The sequence below is a fragment of the Ascaphus truei genome, chromosome 2 (genome assembly GCF_040206685.1).
Source record: "Ascaphus truei isolate aAscTru1 chromosome 2, aAscTru1.hap1, whole genome shotgun sequence".
NCBI classification, from domain to species: domain Eukaryota; kingdom Metazoa; phylum Chordata; class Amphibia; order Anura; family Ascaphidae; genus Ascaphus; species Ascaphus truei.
The window spans coordinates 47,418,310-47,438,105 of NC_134484.1; the positions used below are offsets into that span (position 1 = coordinate 47,418,310).

The 19,796-nt window shown below is 45.2% G+C and overlaps 1 long non-coding RNA gene across 3 annotated transcripts in view; it reads right to left on the reverse strand.

The window, feature by feature from the left end:
• Positions 1-630: 630 nt before the first annotated feature.
• Positions 631-19,796, reverse strand: part of LOC142488501 (uncharacterized) — a 73,078-nt gene continuing 53,912 nt past the window's right edge. For 2 of the 3 annotated variants that reach the window (XR_012799451.1, XR_012799449.1), the window contains one exon: positions 1,563-1,846. This is a non-coding gene — a long non-coding RNA (uncharacterized LOC142488501). Of the gene's footprint in view, positions 964-1,562; positions 1,847-19,796 lie in introns of those variants that run through there. The other variant, XR_012799450.1, reaches the window with a different exon arrangement.

Here is a 19,796-nt window from a genome sequence, read left to right on the forward strand (position 1 = left end):
AATGGGGGGGGAGGGACCGGACCTGTAAAGGGGGGGGGAGCTGGATTGATGGAAACGGGGGACAAACAGAGAGGGGGGAGACAGGGGAAGAGCGAGAGAGGGGGGGAGACAGGGGAAGAGAGGGAGGGGGGAGACAGGGAAAGAGAGAGAGGGGGGAGGAGAGAGCGAGGAGCAGGAACATTACATCCCGGGCAACGCCGGGTCTCTCAGCTAGTATATATATATATATATACATATACTAGCTATATATATATATATACTAGCTGAGAGACCCGGCGTTGCCCGGGATGTAATGTTCCTGCTCCTCGTGTATATACATACATATACATATACACACACACAATCAATATATTGAATAGATGGTTAATCAAACCGATAATCGAAATGAGAAGATAAAGTCCAAAGCCAGACGATAGTAGTGAAACTTGTGCAAACTGTTGTTTGAGGATAGATGTTGCCACATCAAAAATACCTAAAAGAAAAAGAGAAGCGCAAGCTCCATAGCGTGATACTGTATAAATAAATTTAATAAAACAAAATAGAAAAACTCTCTTGGACATGCACTCACAAGAGAACAGATTAAAAGAGCATATAAGAGATAAAATCTCTATCATTGTGACATCACCGTAAGGATATACAGTATAGCGGGTCAGGTAACCAGTAAAGCGGAAGTCGCCAGCCAAATGTGCTGTACTGTATTGTGAAAGATAGTTCTCAAGCTGCCAATGTCCCAATAGGCTTATAGGCACTCCAGAGTTTAACCACAGGATGCCAGAAAATATGAGCCGAATCCAAGATGGAAGGTGCCTGGCTTCCCACTGTGGGACCAACAGCCTGGAATAGCCAGATAGTAGCAGGGGCTAGCATATGCAGGCTTCCTCGTGGATACACGACCGAACTCAGGTGACGTCAGTGCGTCCAATGTGGCGTCCAGACACATTTCGTCACATGATGTGACTTCATCTATATATATGGAAATAGATATTGTGCGCTCTAATAGTTAAAAAATATGTAACAAACGTTGCTAGTAAAACAATAGGATCAGTTCAATATTATAAGTATATTAAATACTGATGTCTGCTAGCTGCTTCTTGATAGAGAAAACCCACGAGTCTCCTAAAAAAGATGCCTGAAAGTAGTGAAGTAGAAGCGTATAGGAGAAAAACATTTTAAAAATAGTTAAACTTTAATAACACATATCACTAAAAATAATATAAGATCTATGTAAAAACTACACTCAATTGAGTATATATAGATACACACACCTTTTCATGTATGATGGGAACTTTGTGCTTCGTGGATTAGAATGCACGAGAAGGGAAGCCGCATACCAATGCCCATTACGTGTCTTGTGGAAAATTATTATATGGCGGGTAAGGACAGATTAGCACCACGTATTAGGTGGAGAAAATATTAGTTGCTTTCAAGCATTTTGCTGGTGATAATATTCCGTGCAGTAACGCAATTTTTGGCCAAATAAAACTGGGAGATGGGCACAAAATTCAAGCAGCCACTCTTTTAGATTAAAAACAAAAGCAGATAATGGTACTCAAAGAAAAAAATGATTATGATCATCAAATCAGCTTTTAAAGGAAATATAAACATATATGCGAAGAAGTCCCCTTTCTTTTTATTGCAGTAATTCATTTATTTTTCTCTTTATAAAGCAAAACAGTCTATTGTACCGTCATCCTTGTTAGTACCTTGTTTATGCTCTGCTGGATACGCTTCATATAGTCCTTAATCAGCGTGATCACCTACAAGCGAATAGAGCAGGGGATAGCGGCAATCTCCGTGGTCTCGGTGACCGCAGCTCCCTCTGATAAAAACCTCAGGTACTCAGCATCTATATTCAGCGAAGAAACATGTGTGAGCAGTATCATTAGGATTATTTCAGATTTCCAATTTTCCATTTTCAGACCTGCAATGACCGTTATCGATAGGGATGTCATAATTAATATTCCATTATTGATGACAACTCAATCGCTTCATGCATATTTTACAATGCTGAGATTGAATTACTATCAACACTTATTAGAACCGTTCCCTTATTAGTGTACAGAAAAGGAATTTGATTAAAGACAATCATACAAAGTATCCCCACATATTTGCACTCAAACAAGTGTTGATAAAGATTTTTAAAAAATCAACAAATTGATCATCTGAAATGCTCACAATCAGCATAAGGGCATGAAGATGTATCCTGTGAGAGACTGGTTAGAAAACTCCACAGAAGAATATATATTTTCAAAATAATCAAGTTTTATTCAAAACAAATATGTGTATTTACAGTATATACAGTGAACTGATTAAAATGATGTATGGTGGGATTACGAGATGCCACTGGAGGGTCATTGGACAGAAGACTCGATTACTTTTTTGTCCTTCAGTATCTTTTTAAAGTAACTCAGCAGTCAGAAGAGTGTGCATGTCACTGGCTCATATATCTATTCTCTGATAAATGTATACATAGATCCCATCAGTCAGACTTTACATCCAATAAAACAATACAATTGTCTGATGTGTCTACTATTACCATAACTTGTGGACATATAACTCCTCTGTTCATATCTAGAGAGAGATAAGCCTGTCCACTCACTAAACACAAGAATCTGATATAGTTCTGACATATGCCATTTAACAAAATGTTGCTGTATTTACTTTTCAGACCGCTGATACTTCGCCACAATAAAGTCTTTGCAGTGAGTCATTGTTTCAAAATGTCGGTAGCAATTGATCAAGTAAATCTGATCCAATCAAAAACACCCGCTTCAGCTTAATCCTACAGCAGTAAGCAGGCAGGAAACTTTCATATAGTGTGTCTAATCAAAGGGATATCTGGGGGTCAAATTTGCTCACACACCCATTTGGTTAAAATGTTAACTCAGGGAGTAATAGAGTTGATTATCATTGTGTGCTAGTACAGATCTAATGTCACATTCACATATACTCCCAGAGCTGCTCCCGTTGTGCTCTGTGTTATACTCCTGAAGTAGCGATTTTGCAAACGACAGGAAAGCAACTATCTGTATTGTTACTATGTATTCACAGAGCTATTTTGAGACATGATAGATACATTTTAACATTTAACTGTAGTAAATCCGTTACTTATACAGTACTACCCGATCCAGCGTGCAGCTCAGCTGTCCCTGCATCAGCTCCCGACCACGGACGTCACCGTCGTGACGTCATTAAAAACCCAACGTATGTTTCACATAAGAGAAGTTACGCTTCATCAGGGGATGAGTAAAGACCCAGTATAGCCTCTCCTCTTATATAGCTCCTGTAGAATAAATCTGATTCATCCTAATTAGGCAACGTCTAATTTTTTTTAACCCCATCATTGTTCGCTTCCAAATGTTGTCTGGAGTCATTATATTTTAGTATTGAAACAGACTGAATCCATTCATTATTGTATTGAGCACTATATATCAAGCAGGAAAGTTCCTTCCCCTGAAAATCAATGTGTCAATGCGTCTAACACCAAGGCTAAAGACTTTGGAGAATAAGGGAGGTACCGAATGCAGTGGTCGCACCCTCAGTTCTTCAGAGCCTGGCGAGTGAAAGGAGTGAGCTACCCTTTGCTCTTGTGCCCGTGTCTTCAGAAACTAATGACTACTATGAGATTACCCTCTACGGCTACCAGGAGGGCTCCTGGTGGTGAAGGTGGACTGGAAGAGATACCTGTGATGCCTCTGTCCCAAATGTGACTTCCCAGGTGGTGAACTAGTCTGGGGAGCCCAGTGTGCCCGCTGCGGAGCACAGTTCCTGAAGCCCACGCTGCTGCGGCTTACGGAATTCACAGAGAAGGATGTGACCGACTCCAATACCTGGGTGATTGACCCTACAGCTACCAAGCAACGATCTACCTCAAGTATGGAGACTTCGGAGGGCCCGTGCACTGGAGATGAGGCCAAAGGGGATCCGAGTATCCAGATGACTATCGAGCAGATAGAGACGATACCAGACCTGGTTCCCATAGAGGAACCAGAGACAGTTGATGACCTGAAAACCGCCCATGAGATGTCGGGTAAGGTGACTGCCTGGGGTGATGAGGCATCGCTGTTCCCAGAGGCGCAGGAGCTCGGAGAGGCCTTGCCTATTGCCGCTGTGGACTCGGAAATGATCCGGGGCCTTTCCCCTATGGAGAAGTCCCTGCCCTCTTCCTCCTGTACCAGTAGCCATCGATCTTCGGTGGTATTTCGGCCGCTGTTGATTATGCCGACCGAGACTGAAGATGGACTGAATGGTGCTAATGACTCTGCACGACAGCGGAGCCTATTACTGATGACCGCGACCATGAGGCCACGTTCAGGGTGCCAGAGGCAGGAGTTGGAGGGCGGGCGTTCGGGAGGGCGGCAGTCTGCTGGGCGATGTGTGTTCATCCCCAGCAGACGTTTTCAGGAGTTGAGGAGGGGGCGGGGCTACAGACATGAGGTTAGGGATCGAGGCTACAGTCTTGAAATCATTCTCAAGAAAGATTTCATTGGCTGCCGAGGTCCCAGTGACGCTACTGCAGTTTCAAAAAACGAATTTTTTGTTTATTGAAACTGTAGCCAGCGTCAACTCTGGGCTTCGGAGACAGGGCAGCTGCTACCCTGACAACCAGTATCCAATTTGAATACTTTGTGTCCCCCGGCAGCTCGCACGGCAGCACGCCCTCCCTCCGAAGCCTGCACCCTGACCAAGGCCTGAGACCTGAGAGGCGGACGAGCCTACCTTTCATTGTGGTGTCCAGAGGCCTATCCAGCGATTCTCCGGTACCAATGGAGGTACCTTCCAGCGCCGAAGACCGTGTGGCGGAAGCAGACAAAGGTAAAGATCCCACCTCTACACAGCGACAGGATGTTGACACCTTTCCAGTGAGGTATCTGGATATGCTCCAGGATTCCGATCGGATTGCCGGAAATGATGCTGAACTGCTAGGGACTGCTGGGGCGGATGAGATGACTCCGATTCCCACTCCGGTGAGTACCGCTCCCACTCGTTTAAAGAGAACTGCTTTTATCCAGTCTATGTATGAGTGCAGGGCTTGACAGAAATTTGCATAAGTGTCCAAGAAGGACAACCGACCTCCGGTGTGACCGGAAGTCCCAACCCCTGTGTTTCTGGCCCAGTCACTGGACTATTTGCGGGCCCCTAGGTCCATGCCAGCCCCTGCACCTTAAGTGGTGCAAATCACATTAGTGTCGGGTTTGGGTAATGTAGACCCGTGAGATATTGACTGGGACTTGGACAATTGCAAGGCTCCTTTATTTTTGACCAGTACGGCTGGACTCCAGGTGTCTTGCTGACCTTCTTTTACCGGGACTTCAAACCAGGAAACTGCTTCTACCAGAATCTCTCAGTGGGTTATCACCTGGAGAAGCTGATCAAGACGCATGAGAACGGTACTCTAAAAAGAGGAGCCTGCGGGCCTCTAAGACTCTTGTTCCCTCTTTGGATTGGAAGGACTGGTCCTATGGGAATGAGATGTTACTAGATGACAAATGTATAGAAGATGAGGTGTGTAGTGTCAACAGTGGGGTCTGTCGCGTCGGATGTTTCAGGGTTCTCAAGCACCACATCCAACACAGGGTCTGCTGTGGTAGAGACAGCCAGGTCCTTACCATGGTGGCACCCTAGATTCAGGGGATACATGCCCTTTATGGACCGCACAAGGTTCTTGTTAGAGACAGGAACCATAGTAGATGATTGGTGGGCTGAAGGAGTGTTTAGCCCCAAGGAGGCTGCTAGGGCCATGAGGAGGAGAGAAGCGGAGAATAGGTTGGGTATTATATAGTCTACGGGTATGACCCTAGATAACTATGTGCCTCCGGTTCAAGAACCATTGTTCTGGGTCCAGACAGCTAAGGCATAGGGTTACCGGCTCACTAAAATCAGCCGAGCTGAGAGACATGTAGTACAGAAGTACCAGAACTCCCATGGGTTCAAGTACCAGTATGTCCCCGAGCCGTTAATGCGGGAAATTGACGCTAACCAGGAACAGTGCTTAATAGAGGCAGTAAAGGCTTATGTGCTAGAACACAGCCAGAGCCCTTTCCATAACATGCAGGAGAGAATAGCTTACTTGATGCATGTCTGGACGGTAGGAAGATCAGTGTATATGGATAAGATGGAGTACAATTCAGAACAGAAACCTAAGAGGGTGTACTCCATAACAGTCATTGATGAGTCAGGAGCGTTAATAAAAAAAGCCTGACCCAGAACATTATTATTGACAAAGGGTTCTCCATGTTGGGAGGAACCTATGTTCAGTATGGCAGTCATATCGTGGATGTGTATTCAAATAAACTGTCATGTACTGTCTTTACTAGAGAATGTATATCATGCATAATAATGTGATATCAATTATGTGAAGTGTTATCTTGTTATGTTCAGGGTTCATTCGATGACGGTACCTGAAAATTTAGGACCCAAGCGGGGTCATTGGAAATCCACCAGAAGGAGAGTGTAGCCAGGTCACCTGATGGCTACTATTCTGCCCTTGGGCTGGCAGTAAACCCTAGTACAATCAGGTTGCCTGTAATTGATATGGTGTTTTGCCCCTCCGAGGAGCTGCATTTGAGTGACAGCGGGAGGCGGTGACATCAGGCCTGGGCATGACCAATCATGAGCCAGACCTGGTACCCTCCTCCTGGCAGTACTTAAAGGCAGGACTACCCTAAATTTGTGGGTTGTCCTTCCCCCACTGAGGAAGGCAGGTCGCACTGTGGGACGGCAGAGATTGGGCCATCTCCAGTCCTCTTCCCACCGGGGGAGAGTGAGTGTGGACCATACCACTGCCTCTGCTAGAGAGGTAGGGAAGAGCTAGTATTACTGTGGGTTCCCTTGGCCTGTAGTGATGGTCCAGGGACCATCCTTGAGTGAATAGATGAGCGTACTGCATTGGGCAGAACCTGCTTTGTTCCTATAACTGTACAGAAGAGTAATAAACCGTTCCTGTTCTTATACCTCCTGCCTGGTGCGTGACCTTACTGTGGGGAGAGGTAATAAGTTCTACCGTGGGAGATCACCTTCAGCTCCTGAGATATGTGGGGTATAAACCCCAGAAGCCAAGTCTGTAGTACACTGTACATGCACTTTCATGTTTGTATTGCACTTTATACAGTATGCTTATAGTGAGTTGCAGCCTCTGTGCAACTTTTTGCATGTAGGTGGATTTTGTTTCACCATAGGTGATCATTCACAGCATTTTTCACTTTCTATGCTCTTTTTATGTCTGCACTGCATATTATATGCTTGTAGTACGCTGTAGTCACTTTATAGGGCTATTATTCCGTTTGCAATTCTGCATGTAGGCGGTATTGGTTCACTTTATAAGAATAATTATAGTTGAATTATAATTGTTATTCTTTATATGTTATGCTGGTATTTTAACCTGTTAGATCCTTTGAGATCTGAATAAATATTCCATTTATGCTAATCCCTGGTGCACTGTGTGCATATTCTTTTTCGTTTATTTTCTGAGGTATACCCCTTGGGTTATCTCATTCAGGAGATTGTGGGGAGTGACTCCATGCACCTAGCAGCAAAGGGATTGGTTTTCTTATAAGACTTTCAAAACAGCACAAGCGCGGAATTCTCGAATTCTGTATGTTCATTATATTTAGGATTTTCTTCTGGCTTTATTTAGTGCTATGTACGTAGGTATTTCTTTATCATTATGAAACATTACTGATTTATTTGTACTGTTATTAAGGATTTACGCAGTTATTTGTAGTTCTTATTGATTTTGCATGTCTTTTTACCCTTGTTGAATGTATATCTTGTATTTTATAGGCCTGCATGGTTTCAATGGAAATGGCGCTGGTGCTCTCACGTTCACCCCACAGTGATGTCACATGTTTTCTCAGGCACACTCTGCCATTTGCCGGTGCAGGACATGTGGTATTTGTAAGATATGATTTAAATGTTCTTATTATGCATTTTATTTACCCCTTGATAAAGCGTCAGAGCATGTGCGAAAGGGGTTGGAGGACTGCAAGCCTCATTTATACATGGCTAGTATAGTGCCCTCCCTGGCACATAAGTCCTGGTAGGTGCAGGCAGTGCCAGGACCAATTTGGGTTTAACCCCTCCCCCCCCCCACTCTCTGCAGCTTCCTTGAGTGGCAGGAGTGGAGGTGTGACAGGGTCTGTGTACTGCCCAATCTGGGTGCAGACCTTGGCCCCTCCCCTCCCTAAGGAGGAGGCATACCTACATTATAATTGGTTCTGTTCAGTTCTAGTTGAGTGCACTTCAAGTTCCTGAGAGGTGTACAGCTCTAAGCCAAGTACTTGGGGTGTAAGCCGTGTCTCACCCTGCGGGGTGGGACTGCATGATCGGTTCCTCTAGGGGACTGTGAGAATGACTAGAGGATCATCTATACAGAAACCATCCATAGGCTAGGACTACCAATGTATTCACTGTATGTGCTGATTGCAGTGGATGCTAATAAAGTCCTCTGTTCAATATACTCTGGCCTGAGGATGCAGTTACTTGGGAAGAGATTGAATTAGTTCTGTCATGGGAACTTCCTCCAGCAACCCTGGCGCCTATGGTAGATGGAGGCGCAGCACCTGAGACAAGAATGTGAAGCAGCATTTAAAGTCTGTCCTGTTCCCCACAACATCGCGGAAGCTAAGCATCTCCTGGAACAAACAGGTACTAATCACCACACCACCGGTAGCAAGGGCAAAATCTCCCAGAGAAGGGGGGAGGGGAAGCAGCGCTACAATTGGATGGCAGGCTTTTAGTGTAGTGCAGCAGTAAGGAAGGAGGAAATCTCTCTCTGCGGCATTTATATGTATGTGTAGCCCTGGTAAGAAATGGGGCTATAGTTCTATCCTCCTCCTGGTATAATCCCTGCTAAGGGCAGGTTGCCAGGGAGTTATCATGGGCTTCCCCCACTTCAAGCACTTGCCCTGAATGGTGGAGGTAGGTCACCTGACCCTGTGTCCAATCAAGAGACACAGGGGCGGTGCCTGATGAGATCATAAAGAGCAGTGCACTTCCTATTTAGAAGGTAGTCTGACAGTTGTCAGTGTGACAGTTTGGAGTTAGTGTTAGGGAGGAGAGGAGTGAGCAGCTCCTGAGTAGAGTTGAAAGAGTATAGTGAGCTGGACCAAATACCTCTCACCCTGCTTAGGGGGCGAGGGAAGAGCTAGCCCCACTCTGGATGCCCTTTGGTCCAGAGTGGCGGCAGGAACAATCACTAAGGAGAACAACCAGTGGCATTGAAATCAACTGTACCTGTCTGCTGCTGGGGGAGACTGAGTAATAAAGGAGTCTGCTGTTTAAAGAGAACCTTGTGTGAGACTCGAATCTCGCATCCCTATGAGGGGGATTTCTGTGGTAGGAATTCCACCCCGCATCCCTGGGGCTTATTACAGATGGAGGCGCTGCACCATTGAAGGAGAACGAAGGCATACACCCCAGTAACCTGTTCCTGTTGTCCCCCATGTCATCGCGGGAGACTCAGGCCCTCCTGTTGCCAGCAGGTATGCACCACACGGAGACATATAGCCAGACCATAGAACACCTTAGGGGGTCCAATCTGTGACCGGGTGGGGGTCCAGGGGTTATATATGTAATATCTTTTATATGTAACTGGATCTTAGCCCATTTTCTACTTCTGGCAGAGCGCTGCTTCGTTGGAGAATTATTTGCAACTATTTTAGGCCTGCCATTGGGGGATTGCAGGCTGCTCTGTGGTTCCCGGTAATTTTAAGTAATGCCGGCACCTGATCACTCTAAAGATGAGAACCCCCCAGTAGTGTTTTCTATGCTGTTCTGTTGACTTTATATCTTTATATATATATATATATATAACACAGGTTTCCTCCCCCCCCCCCCCTCAAATCGCAGATAGAGTGCATGTGAGGGGAATCTATATGTATTACCAGGTGTGGTGCTTTACCTGTCAGGTTCACAGGAGATCTGAACCTCCACCAGTGAGAGCCTGGGGTGTATCCTCTGGAACAATACTCATATATACTGCGCCTCCACCTGTGTAGGATTCTAGTTTGTAGAATGATTCCTGGCACCGGTCCCACAATTAATAACCACATACACCAAAGGTATATACTGTATATAAACAGTTTACTATAGGGGCAGATAAACACACTACAACAATATACATCAACCATTTGACAGTGTCCCTCTATAATTCTGACCTCCTAGGGCCATAGACCCTATACCCAGGTGTCTCAGGAGTTCCGCAAACCACCCCTTAGGCGTGATCAGCACCTGTGTCGTACCGTAATGTTGGTGCACTTGGTGACTGTACCTGCCCGGGGCTCCTGCACCCGGGTACAACAGAACAACTGAAGACCCGTCTGCATCCAGCACCGAAGTCGCAGCGATGGCGTCCTTTTCCAAATAGGAGGGACTCCCTCTGGTGATCTCACCACACAGACAGTCTCTTATCTGTGGTGAGGTGGATCTGATCCCAGACCGCACTTGTCACACTGGTCACCTTGTCAGAGCCTCGCAGCTCAGCAGCTGTGTTCCAGACTTAACTAACTGCTAAAGGGCAAAGTCGCTAACTGCAGGGGCCTTCCCTAAAGCAGCCACAAATTAGGATGAGTAGGGCCTAGCTGGGGCCTTGGGGGTTTTCTGGCCTAGTGCAGGGGCCACTTGCTCCTTGCACCTACACCCCCTCCCCTGACTGTGTCCCAGCTCCTACTACTCTTCCTTCCTCTGCGCGTCAAATGTATCTTTCTGCAGCAGGAGAATCTGGCCCGTCCATTGGCTCCCTGGCGTCACCTGAGCTCCAGCCCCTGGGGCTGCTGGGAGTTGTAGTTCCCCATAGAGCCTTCTATCATTGGGACCGCGTGCGCGATCTGTACTGAGCATGCGCAATCTTGTAATTTCTGCCGCAACTGCTAACTGCGCATGCGTGAGCTGGTGCTGGCCCTGCGCTACAAAGCGCCTCTGCTGCCACTTCTCCCTCACAGTAATGGCCGCCGCATCGCTTCTGCACATGCGCAACACTCCGCGCATGCGCGAACATGAAAAACATGGCGGCGCCCTGCAACTGAGGCCGCTGGGAGCCCCGGGTGACGCGACCGCCCCGCAGCTCCCCGACATATATATATATATATGCACTTCTCAAATTGAAAACTACTCGACTGTCTATTTCAATAAAGTGCATGATGAGGCTGATAACGAGAAAGTAAAATTCACTTGTAAAAATATTTTAAAAAAAGTACACGTGTAAAATTTGTCTTTAGAGAGATTACGGTTCCCAGGGCATTGGTAAGACTACAATTGTTTTATTTATTCTCTACTATACTGTAAGTCAACTCAATAGGAGTAAGTGAAGATTACTTCAATCACAACATTTTATTTATTTGTTTCTGTGTCTCATGCAATTTTAATAGTGGAGACATCCATTGACTTTATCATGTTCCTACAGCTTAAAGCTGGAAACTGGGGAATTGACAACATATTTACAACATGCAAAAAAATAAAAATTCATAACAGGCTTGTGTTCTCTGTATATATAAAGATTGATAGAAGTAACCCCAGTATTCATCCTTTGCATTCCAAAGACTAATAAGTTTTAGTAGAAAAAAAATAGTTCTTATTGATCACGTTGATTGTATTCTTTTTTGGACTAAACCTCGCGCACGATAGGTATTGATTTTCATGGCCAGTCATAAAACAATTCCCTTTCTGCGCATTTTCTTGTGTTTATTCATCTGCCAATGTTTTTTGATTTCTTCATTCCCATCACACATTCTCAGGAGAGTGTCATATTTGCAGAGGTAATATCTTGCCTTTGCAAACATTACTTTACAAATGACATTATACAACTGAGAGGTATTAAGAAATACGTTCATGTGCAACAGTTGCTCAGACAGCAATATGGTTTCAGTAATTAGAAAAGTCAAATTAACCGCTCCGGTGCTGAGAGTTTGCAAACTTTCTAACAAGGTACTTAATGTAATGTTCTTCAGTCCTCTATTAAACCACACTTCGCAGGGCTGACACAGTGGTTTTGGAAGCGTGGCAGGCGGTTTCTGCATTTTTTACTGGGAGTGGTGGATTTCTCATTAGGCCCGTTAGGCCCGGGCCTAGGGCGGCACAATTTGGGTGCAGCAAAAATGTCCGCCCCCATATATATTTGCAGCACTCTCGGGCCTATCGGGACTGATGGGAAGTCACTTAGCTGTTGCGGCCGCCTCATTACCTGCCGCCCTCTTGCTGCTTCTGAACAGCAGCATCATACATCACCAACGTCACGTCACACAGTGTATATATTACTATTGTAGCCAGGTCCCTCAGGCTTACCCTTATCTCCGTATGCTGGGAGAATAGGGAAGGATGCAGTGCGTGCAGGGAGTGCTTCGGTACATCGGAGATTCCGCAGTGACCCGAGCGAGTAGGGCGACGCCATGTTTGGTGTTCACGCATGCGCGGTAAGCCCGTGGAGGTGGTGAGGGAGCAGAGGTCGCGCATGCGCAGTAAGGGGTTGTGAGAGCCCGCGAAACAGGAGCTACTCCAATAGGGTGGAGCGCACGGGACTACGAGTCCCAGGAGCCTTAGCGAGACCAGGTGACGCCAGGGAGCCTATAGGGCGGGTGGATTAGTGGAAGGAAGGGTTAGGAGGTTGCGCAGGGGAGCACATTGGGAGAGCTGATCAGGAGAAGGAAGGAGAAGGAGCTCTGTGTGTAGGGACCAGTAGCCCCTACACTAGGCCACATACCCCCGGCCCAGTTAGGCCCTGAGTCACCGTGAGTGGAGCGGACATAGGGACAGGCCATAGGATAGGAAACCAGTAGGAGAGTTGTTACACCCAGAGACTGTCGCGTTACCATTCCGGAGGTTTGGGCTCAGACCCCGGCCAGCACAGCAGTCACCACCCGGGTGGGATCGCCCCGGAAAGATATCCCTGGAGTGTCTCTATCGTCGGATCCTTTGCAGGCCCGAGCACGGGAGCGCTCGGCAGGTAATCTCAATAAGTGCACCAACTATAAGAACAGAACATAGTGGCTGCGCAGTCACACACACACATATACCCTACGTTGGTGGTGGGGGGGAACTGTGGTGTGGGAAACTGGACACGGTGTGGTACACGATGAAGGGATCGCATCCTGCGAGACGCAGTAGTATAGTAATGGAAAAAAAAAACACAGCGTACAACGCCAAATGGTGAAGTAGGTAAATACAAATATATATTAAATTAAAGGGTAATTAATCTGCGTACATCAAGTAGGTAAAAAAGTGCATTTAGTGTATGTAACACTGGTTACCGCTCGGCGACTGCTGGCAAGGAGGTCAGATGCTTGCTTCTCTCAGCGGGAACTGTAGCAGTAGCTCTGGAGCAGAACTCTCACCGGAACTCCTCGTCAGACGGTCGGCATCTCCAGAGGGGGTTTCCCTTCAAACAGCTGGGCTCCGCTCTGGATAATCGCACTTAGAGGGTCCACCAAGAGTTCCAAATGTGCTGGAGCAACTCGTATGGCTCCGCAGTTGAAATCACTGCACACGGAGGTAAGCCCAATGCTTCCAGAAACAACCTCAGCGTGCCACGCTGCCGCTCCGTCACGGGACGCTGCGTGGTGACGTCACAGTAACCGCAGCAGTGATGAGATCGGCAGGATTGTAATAGAGTCTCTAAATGGCCCAAAATTTCACACAAAGGTGGTACTATCAGAAGCAAAGCCAATAGATATAGCCACTACAAGAGGCAATAAGCATAAAACCTTGAAACATCCAACGCGTTTCGTAGTACTAACTACTTCTTCAGGGTTGTACTACGAAACGCGTTGGATGTTTCAAGGTTTTAAGCTTCCTGGAAGCATTGGGCTTACCTCCGTGTGCAGTGAAACCCCCTCTGGAGATGCCGACCGTCTGAGGAGGAGTTCCGGTGAGAGTTCTGCTCCAGAGCTACTGCTACAGTTCCCGCTGAGAGAAGCAAGCATCTGACCTCCTTGCCAGCAGTCGCCGAGCGGTAACCAGTGTTACATACACTAAATGCACTTTTTTACCTACTTGATGTACGCAGATTAATTACCCTTTAATTTAATATATATTTGTATTTACCTGATTCACCATTTGGCGTTGTGCGCTGTGTTTTTTGTTTCCATTTCTTTAGTGTGTTGGGGGGTGCTGAGCCACCCCCTGTTTTCATAGCAGCAGACGCCCATATCAGCTATCACACGGTTATGTAATATTTCTTTTATCATTTTCACTGTGGTTTTTGTGGTTTTATTGTGCCACAAATAAGATAGGGTTTCAGTCACTGCACTGTATCACTTATATTGTAAGGGTTAAATAGTGGCGCACAGTATTATTTTTGTTTTTTCGCAGTAGTATAGTGTCTCCTATACGGAGGGACACCTGTTTGATGATATGCAAGGTTATGATTGCCATTAGTAAAGTCATTGGTTATTTAATATGCTGTGTGTATTGTATTACATTATTGTCCTGTGAGGAACAACTTCCACTCTGCTGGGAGCCATCACAGGTGGAGGCGCTGCACTTGGTAACAGGTTATCGGTATTCATACAGTATGTGTTGCCCCAGGCTCTCCGTGGCAGAGGCTTATGCCCTGCGAGCCAACAGGTTGAACAGCATTGGTAGCGCACTGTATTCAATAGGAAACAGGGCTACATTATTTTAACAAAATTCTGATTAATATACTGCACAAAGTGAAAACCCATAAAATAAAATTATGGGTCACGCTATTGCCAAGGCAGACATTGAAAACCTCCTATTTTATTTGATTGAAAACTTTCTAAACACTTAGCAAATATGCTCATAATGGTATTTGCGAGCATTTCAACTAATTAAGACATATTTGGGAGTTATTTTAGTAGAGATGTACAAATGTATCAGAATTTGGCCCCCAAATATTTTGACAATAAATTAGTCTGTGTGGTTTTTGTTAAAAACAACGTGAGAGAAAAAAGGGACGCCTTTCATTTTTCATTATAGCTCCTATATTTCTCGCACAATCCCCATGAAAATTTGCACAATTGCAGGTCTGTTATGTAGATTAACAATGTATAAGAATCCCAATGTAGACAATCAATTGATGTTAACTAAATTGATGTTAGGCCGCACTTATAGTCCTTGCTACGGCGACGGCCACGCTGACGTCACGCTGCGGTCGCTGAAAAAATCAAATAAACTTCCAACGATTGTGACCAAGCTGTCACTCCGTCGAGACCGTCGCTCCTACTATAAGCGCATGCGACGGATTCAATGCATTTGTTTTGATTCGACATCTCATCGCGAGGAATAGAAGCATGGCCTTACTGTATTATGTGAACAAGTATAGCTAGACAGAAAATACTCGGGCGCAATCTTAAAATACGGCGGCTGGTGAATTCAAAGATTAAAAATGGTTTATACTACCTTCAATAATACCCCACTGTTCAAAACATGCCAGGGTTGAAGGCTCCTGCTGCTCAACCCCACTTAGGATCAATCCAGGATCCTTAGAGATAAGTATAGGGAACCAAGAAAAATAGTGGAGCTGATTTGTAACCGGACCACTTCTGTCAAAAAGAAGTGCACAAGGGATCATTAACCAGTCAATGCACTTACTATGTGTTCCACTGGCAGAAGAATCTATATCAGAAGTGTTAAAATAAATATAAACTTACACGCCCGTGTGTAAGTGACACACACATCAATGGTTTCTTTCTTTCTCCTCCCCTCATCCGTTCCAGGTCATCTCAGTACTCCTTCTTGGAATCATAATAGGTATTAATACTTGGACCCCTTCGTATGTAAAATAGTTCCAGGCTGCGACCGCAAAAGTCCGTACTGGCTACGGCTCTACAGGGTCCCGTCCGGTGCAACGCTTTGGGACACAGCTGAGACACAGTCTGAACAGACTGCTACGGTGGCCTCCTTGTGACAGAAAACGGAGCTGCACGTTTCGCCGTTCACACGGCTTAATAAGGCTCCTAAGCCTCCAAACAGCGAAATGGAGAAGTTTTTCCTGCGTAGCTCGCACATGTGTTAAACTGTTATAATCTAATCTGCAACACTAAGATTAACATAAAGTTTGAGCTCAAAGTGTGTTTAAAATGTCCTCCATCTGCTGAAACGCATGCCCGAACACGAGAACGCCACTGTATGATGGCATAATCGATAAAGCATTAATCCAGCTGCTCTCACTCCTGAACGATACGTTGTTTTACAAATTTGTTTTTTTAAGTCCCCCTAGCGACCATCGTTTATCAGGAAACATTTTACGTCGGCGTTTTGGACCATAATCCTTGCTCAATCCTAAACACTTTATAACGGGCTTATCTTCTTTGTTAAACACCATTTTGTAACTATGCACTTGATGAACTTAACATTGCGCTGTTACCAATTCCAAAGAATATTTACTAGGTTATTAAATCTTTCTTAAATGTAACAATCTATTGTGACAGACCTATAATTGCTCACATTTTCATGAAAATGTTGTGACAAATCGGTATACCATACCAGAGACACCTTGGAAATATGCCAATAGAAGTCATTTGCATATCCTAATAAAATAGGTCCCGTTCTCTCAAATGTTTAAAAGCTTTTTTTAAGTTCAGCAAATCTACGTGTTGTTTTTTTTTTTTAAACCAAGTCCCTGAACATTCACACTTACAAATAAATGTCGTTTCCGCAGCAAATTTGAATGTTGGCAAATTATCTGATGATCACTATTTGGGTAAAATTGTATTCATTGTACTCTTTAAAGTGGAGAATTGTTCTTACTTTGTATCCAAAGTTCACAAGCAACAATTTCTACAAAATATGAAACCCTGCAGTACTTTAAAAATGTTCCGGAAAACAGAATCCCCACGTTTCCCCATCACTGATACATTCCCATGAGTTAGTCCAATAAATCACTTCTATGGTTTGTTTTATATTGTTAGACAGTGAAGTTAATTGGCTGTGCAGTATCAATTACACAGACACCAAGCAAACTAGTCTGTACTTAATTTTCAGTGGGCAGATTGCATCAGAATACAGAGTCCTTTATAAAGACTGATATAGCACTGTATTTTTAAAGATATTTATAGTCGCGATAAATAGTGCTTAATATGTTCAATCATGGAAAGCATAAGGCTCAAACACAATGAACAATGAGTTCCAATTTAAATCCTCTTGTCACCTCTCTTTGTGACTTGTGCAAGTCAATTTATCGCTCTTTGTGTCGGGCACAAAAATTAGATCATAAGCTCAAAGGCGAAGGGTTTCATTACACTTGCCAAATTCAACAAAACAATACTGCATAGACATAACTTTGGCATACCCTTGGCATCCCAACACACTACCCGTATATGTTTCTTGGTAAAATAATGCTTTCTCGGAGGAATACTATTTTGGCACTAAGCATGTGTAACCCATGTCCCCCCCCCCCCCCCCCCCCGGTCGCAGACTGGACCTCTAGGGTGTAGTGAGGACTGGCTACATGTATGTTGGTGGTACATACCTGTGAGGAACAGGAGGGCCTGAGTCTCCCGCGTTGGTGTTGGGGATAACAGGGACAGGCTTTTGGGGTATATGCCTTCATCTTTAGTGGTGGTGGTGCAGCGCCTCCATCTCTGGCGACAACCTAGGGAATAGGCTGGAATCCTCCCAGAGAAGCCCTGGTCCCAGGGCGAGGGATTCCAATCTCACACACAGTCTCTTTTGTATAAAACAGCAATGTCTCTTTATTGTCCTTACAACAGCACACAGCAGCAGTTCATGCAGAGCAGCAGTCCATATGCAGTGTACAGGATGTTGACCTCCTCTCCTTTTCCTCCAGGCTGTACCCCTTCAGGATGGGCTGTCATGAGCTTCAATACTCCACACCTTTCACCCCGGGGTGAGGCTAGATTCCCGCCCTCACCCCTTGAGTAGGGTGAGGGGCATTGGTCCACAGCACTACAGTGCTATCAGCTCTACTCAATGTGCTGAGCGTCTCCTCTCCTGTCTCCTTCAAACGCCCAGACCATATTCTCTCTCTGATCCCTGCGCTTCTCCCTTTGGGATAGCATTTTTCTATTCTATTTTCATAGTAGAAGTATCTATTGTACCTGTAAAGTTATCTAAAGCCTTGTGTTCACTGATGTTTATCTACAAGTGCATTATATACATTTGATATAAACTTTAAATAATAATTGTAAACACTGCTAATGATATAAAATCTTTTAGTCACTCTTCTCCAAATTAATAAAGGCCTTTGTAAATGGCCTTTTTTTGGGATGTTTTACAAGGCTGGGAGAATGATTTGAAAGGACAGGTAGCACAAAGCGCAGCCTTGGGGGCAGAATGCTGTGATGGGGAGCAGCATGACATCAGAGGCTGAAGGAAGAAACTGACAGGTGGACAATTACATATGAAAAAAAAGGAAAGAAAGATATTTTATGCATTATGTTAAATCAGGCAGTCTATTATTTTCTAATAAAATAATAATGCTGAATGCAACCAATAAAAGGCTCACTAGTTTTTTAAAAGCTAATCATACTATTAATAATTAGAACAGAAAGAATTTCCATTACATGTATATCCCACACTATATCCAATTAGCAAATGTAAGGAAGATCTAGTAGCTATTGTAGAATAGTGTTATCAACTGCCCTACAAGAAAGTTCTTCAAAGATGTAATGATAGCAAATAGAGCTTTGGCAACTATAGTGGACAGAGCTTTTCATACCTCATGGGTCTCTTCTTTATGTGCACATGCAGAAATTACCTATGAGGTTTCAAAAGCTTTGTACACTATAATTGTATCCATGATTAACTCGCCATGGTGTTCCACTAAAGAGTAGCATTAATTACAACATACAGATTTAGCAAGAGTTATTGCATCCACTGGTGACAGGCAGTATCGCTTTAGCCCCACTCAGGCACAGATCATTTAAATAAATGGTTGCGCGTGTATGTCCTAAGGTTTGGCAATTACTAAAATTGTCCACATTAACCATATTACGTTATTTATCGCAATAGTGATATTTATCTCAATAAATACCCAATAGAAAACCAACACATCTAACATCAGAAACTGTTCCAGGTCATTTATTGTCAAATATAATACAGCTCAACCCCGTTATAGCGCGATCCACTATAATGCAGATCCGCTTATAACGCAGTGTGAGCGTGGACCCCGAAGTGTACCCTCAATATTAAACTCTTTTTTTTTTTAAACGAACTTTACACACACACACTCCCTACCTCTGGTGGTGCTTGGGTGCTGGGGAACATGGTGGGAGAAGTGCTGAGGGATCGTGGTGGGAGAAGTGCTGAGGGATCGTGGTGGGAGAGGTGCTGTGGGATCGTGGTGGGAGAAGTGCTAAGGGATCGTGGTGGGGGAGGTGCTGGGGGATCGTGGTGGGAGAAGTGCTCGTGGATCGTGGTGGGAGAGGTGCAGGGTGATCGTGGTGGAAGAGATGCTGGGGGATAGTGGTGGGAGAAGTGCTGGGGAATCGTGGTGGGAGAGGTGCTGAGGGATCGTGGTGGGAGAAATGCTGAGGGATCGTGGTGGGGGAGGTGCTGGGGGATCGTGGTGGGAGAAGTGCTGGTGGATCGTGGTGGGAGAGGTGCTGGGGGATCGTGGTGGGGGAAGTGCTGAGGGATCGTGGTGGGGGAGGTGCTGAGGGATCGTGGTGGGAGAAGTGCTGGTGGATCGTGGTGGGAGAGGTGCTGGGTGATCGTGGTGGAAGAGGTGCTGGGGGATCGTGGTGGGAGAAGTGCTGGGGAATCATGGTGGGAGAGGTGATGGGGGGTCGTGGTGAGAGAAGTGCTGGGGGATCGTGGTGGGAGAAGTGAACTATAGAAAAACCCTGTTCCCAGACACAGAAGGAGGATTCCTTAGCCCACAT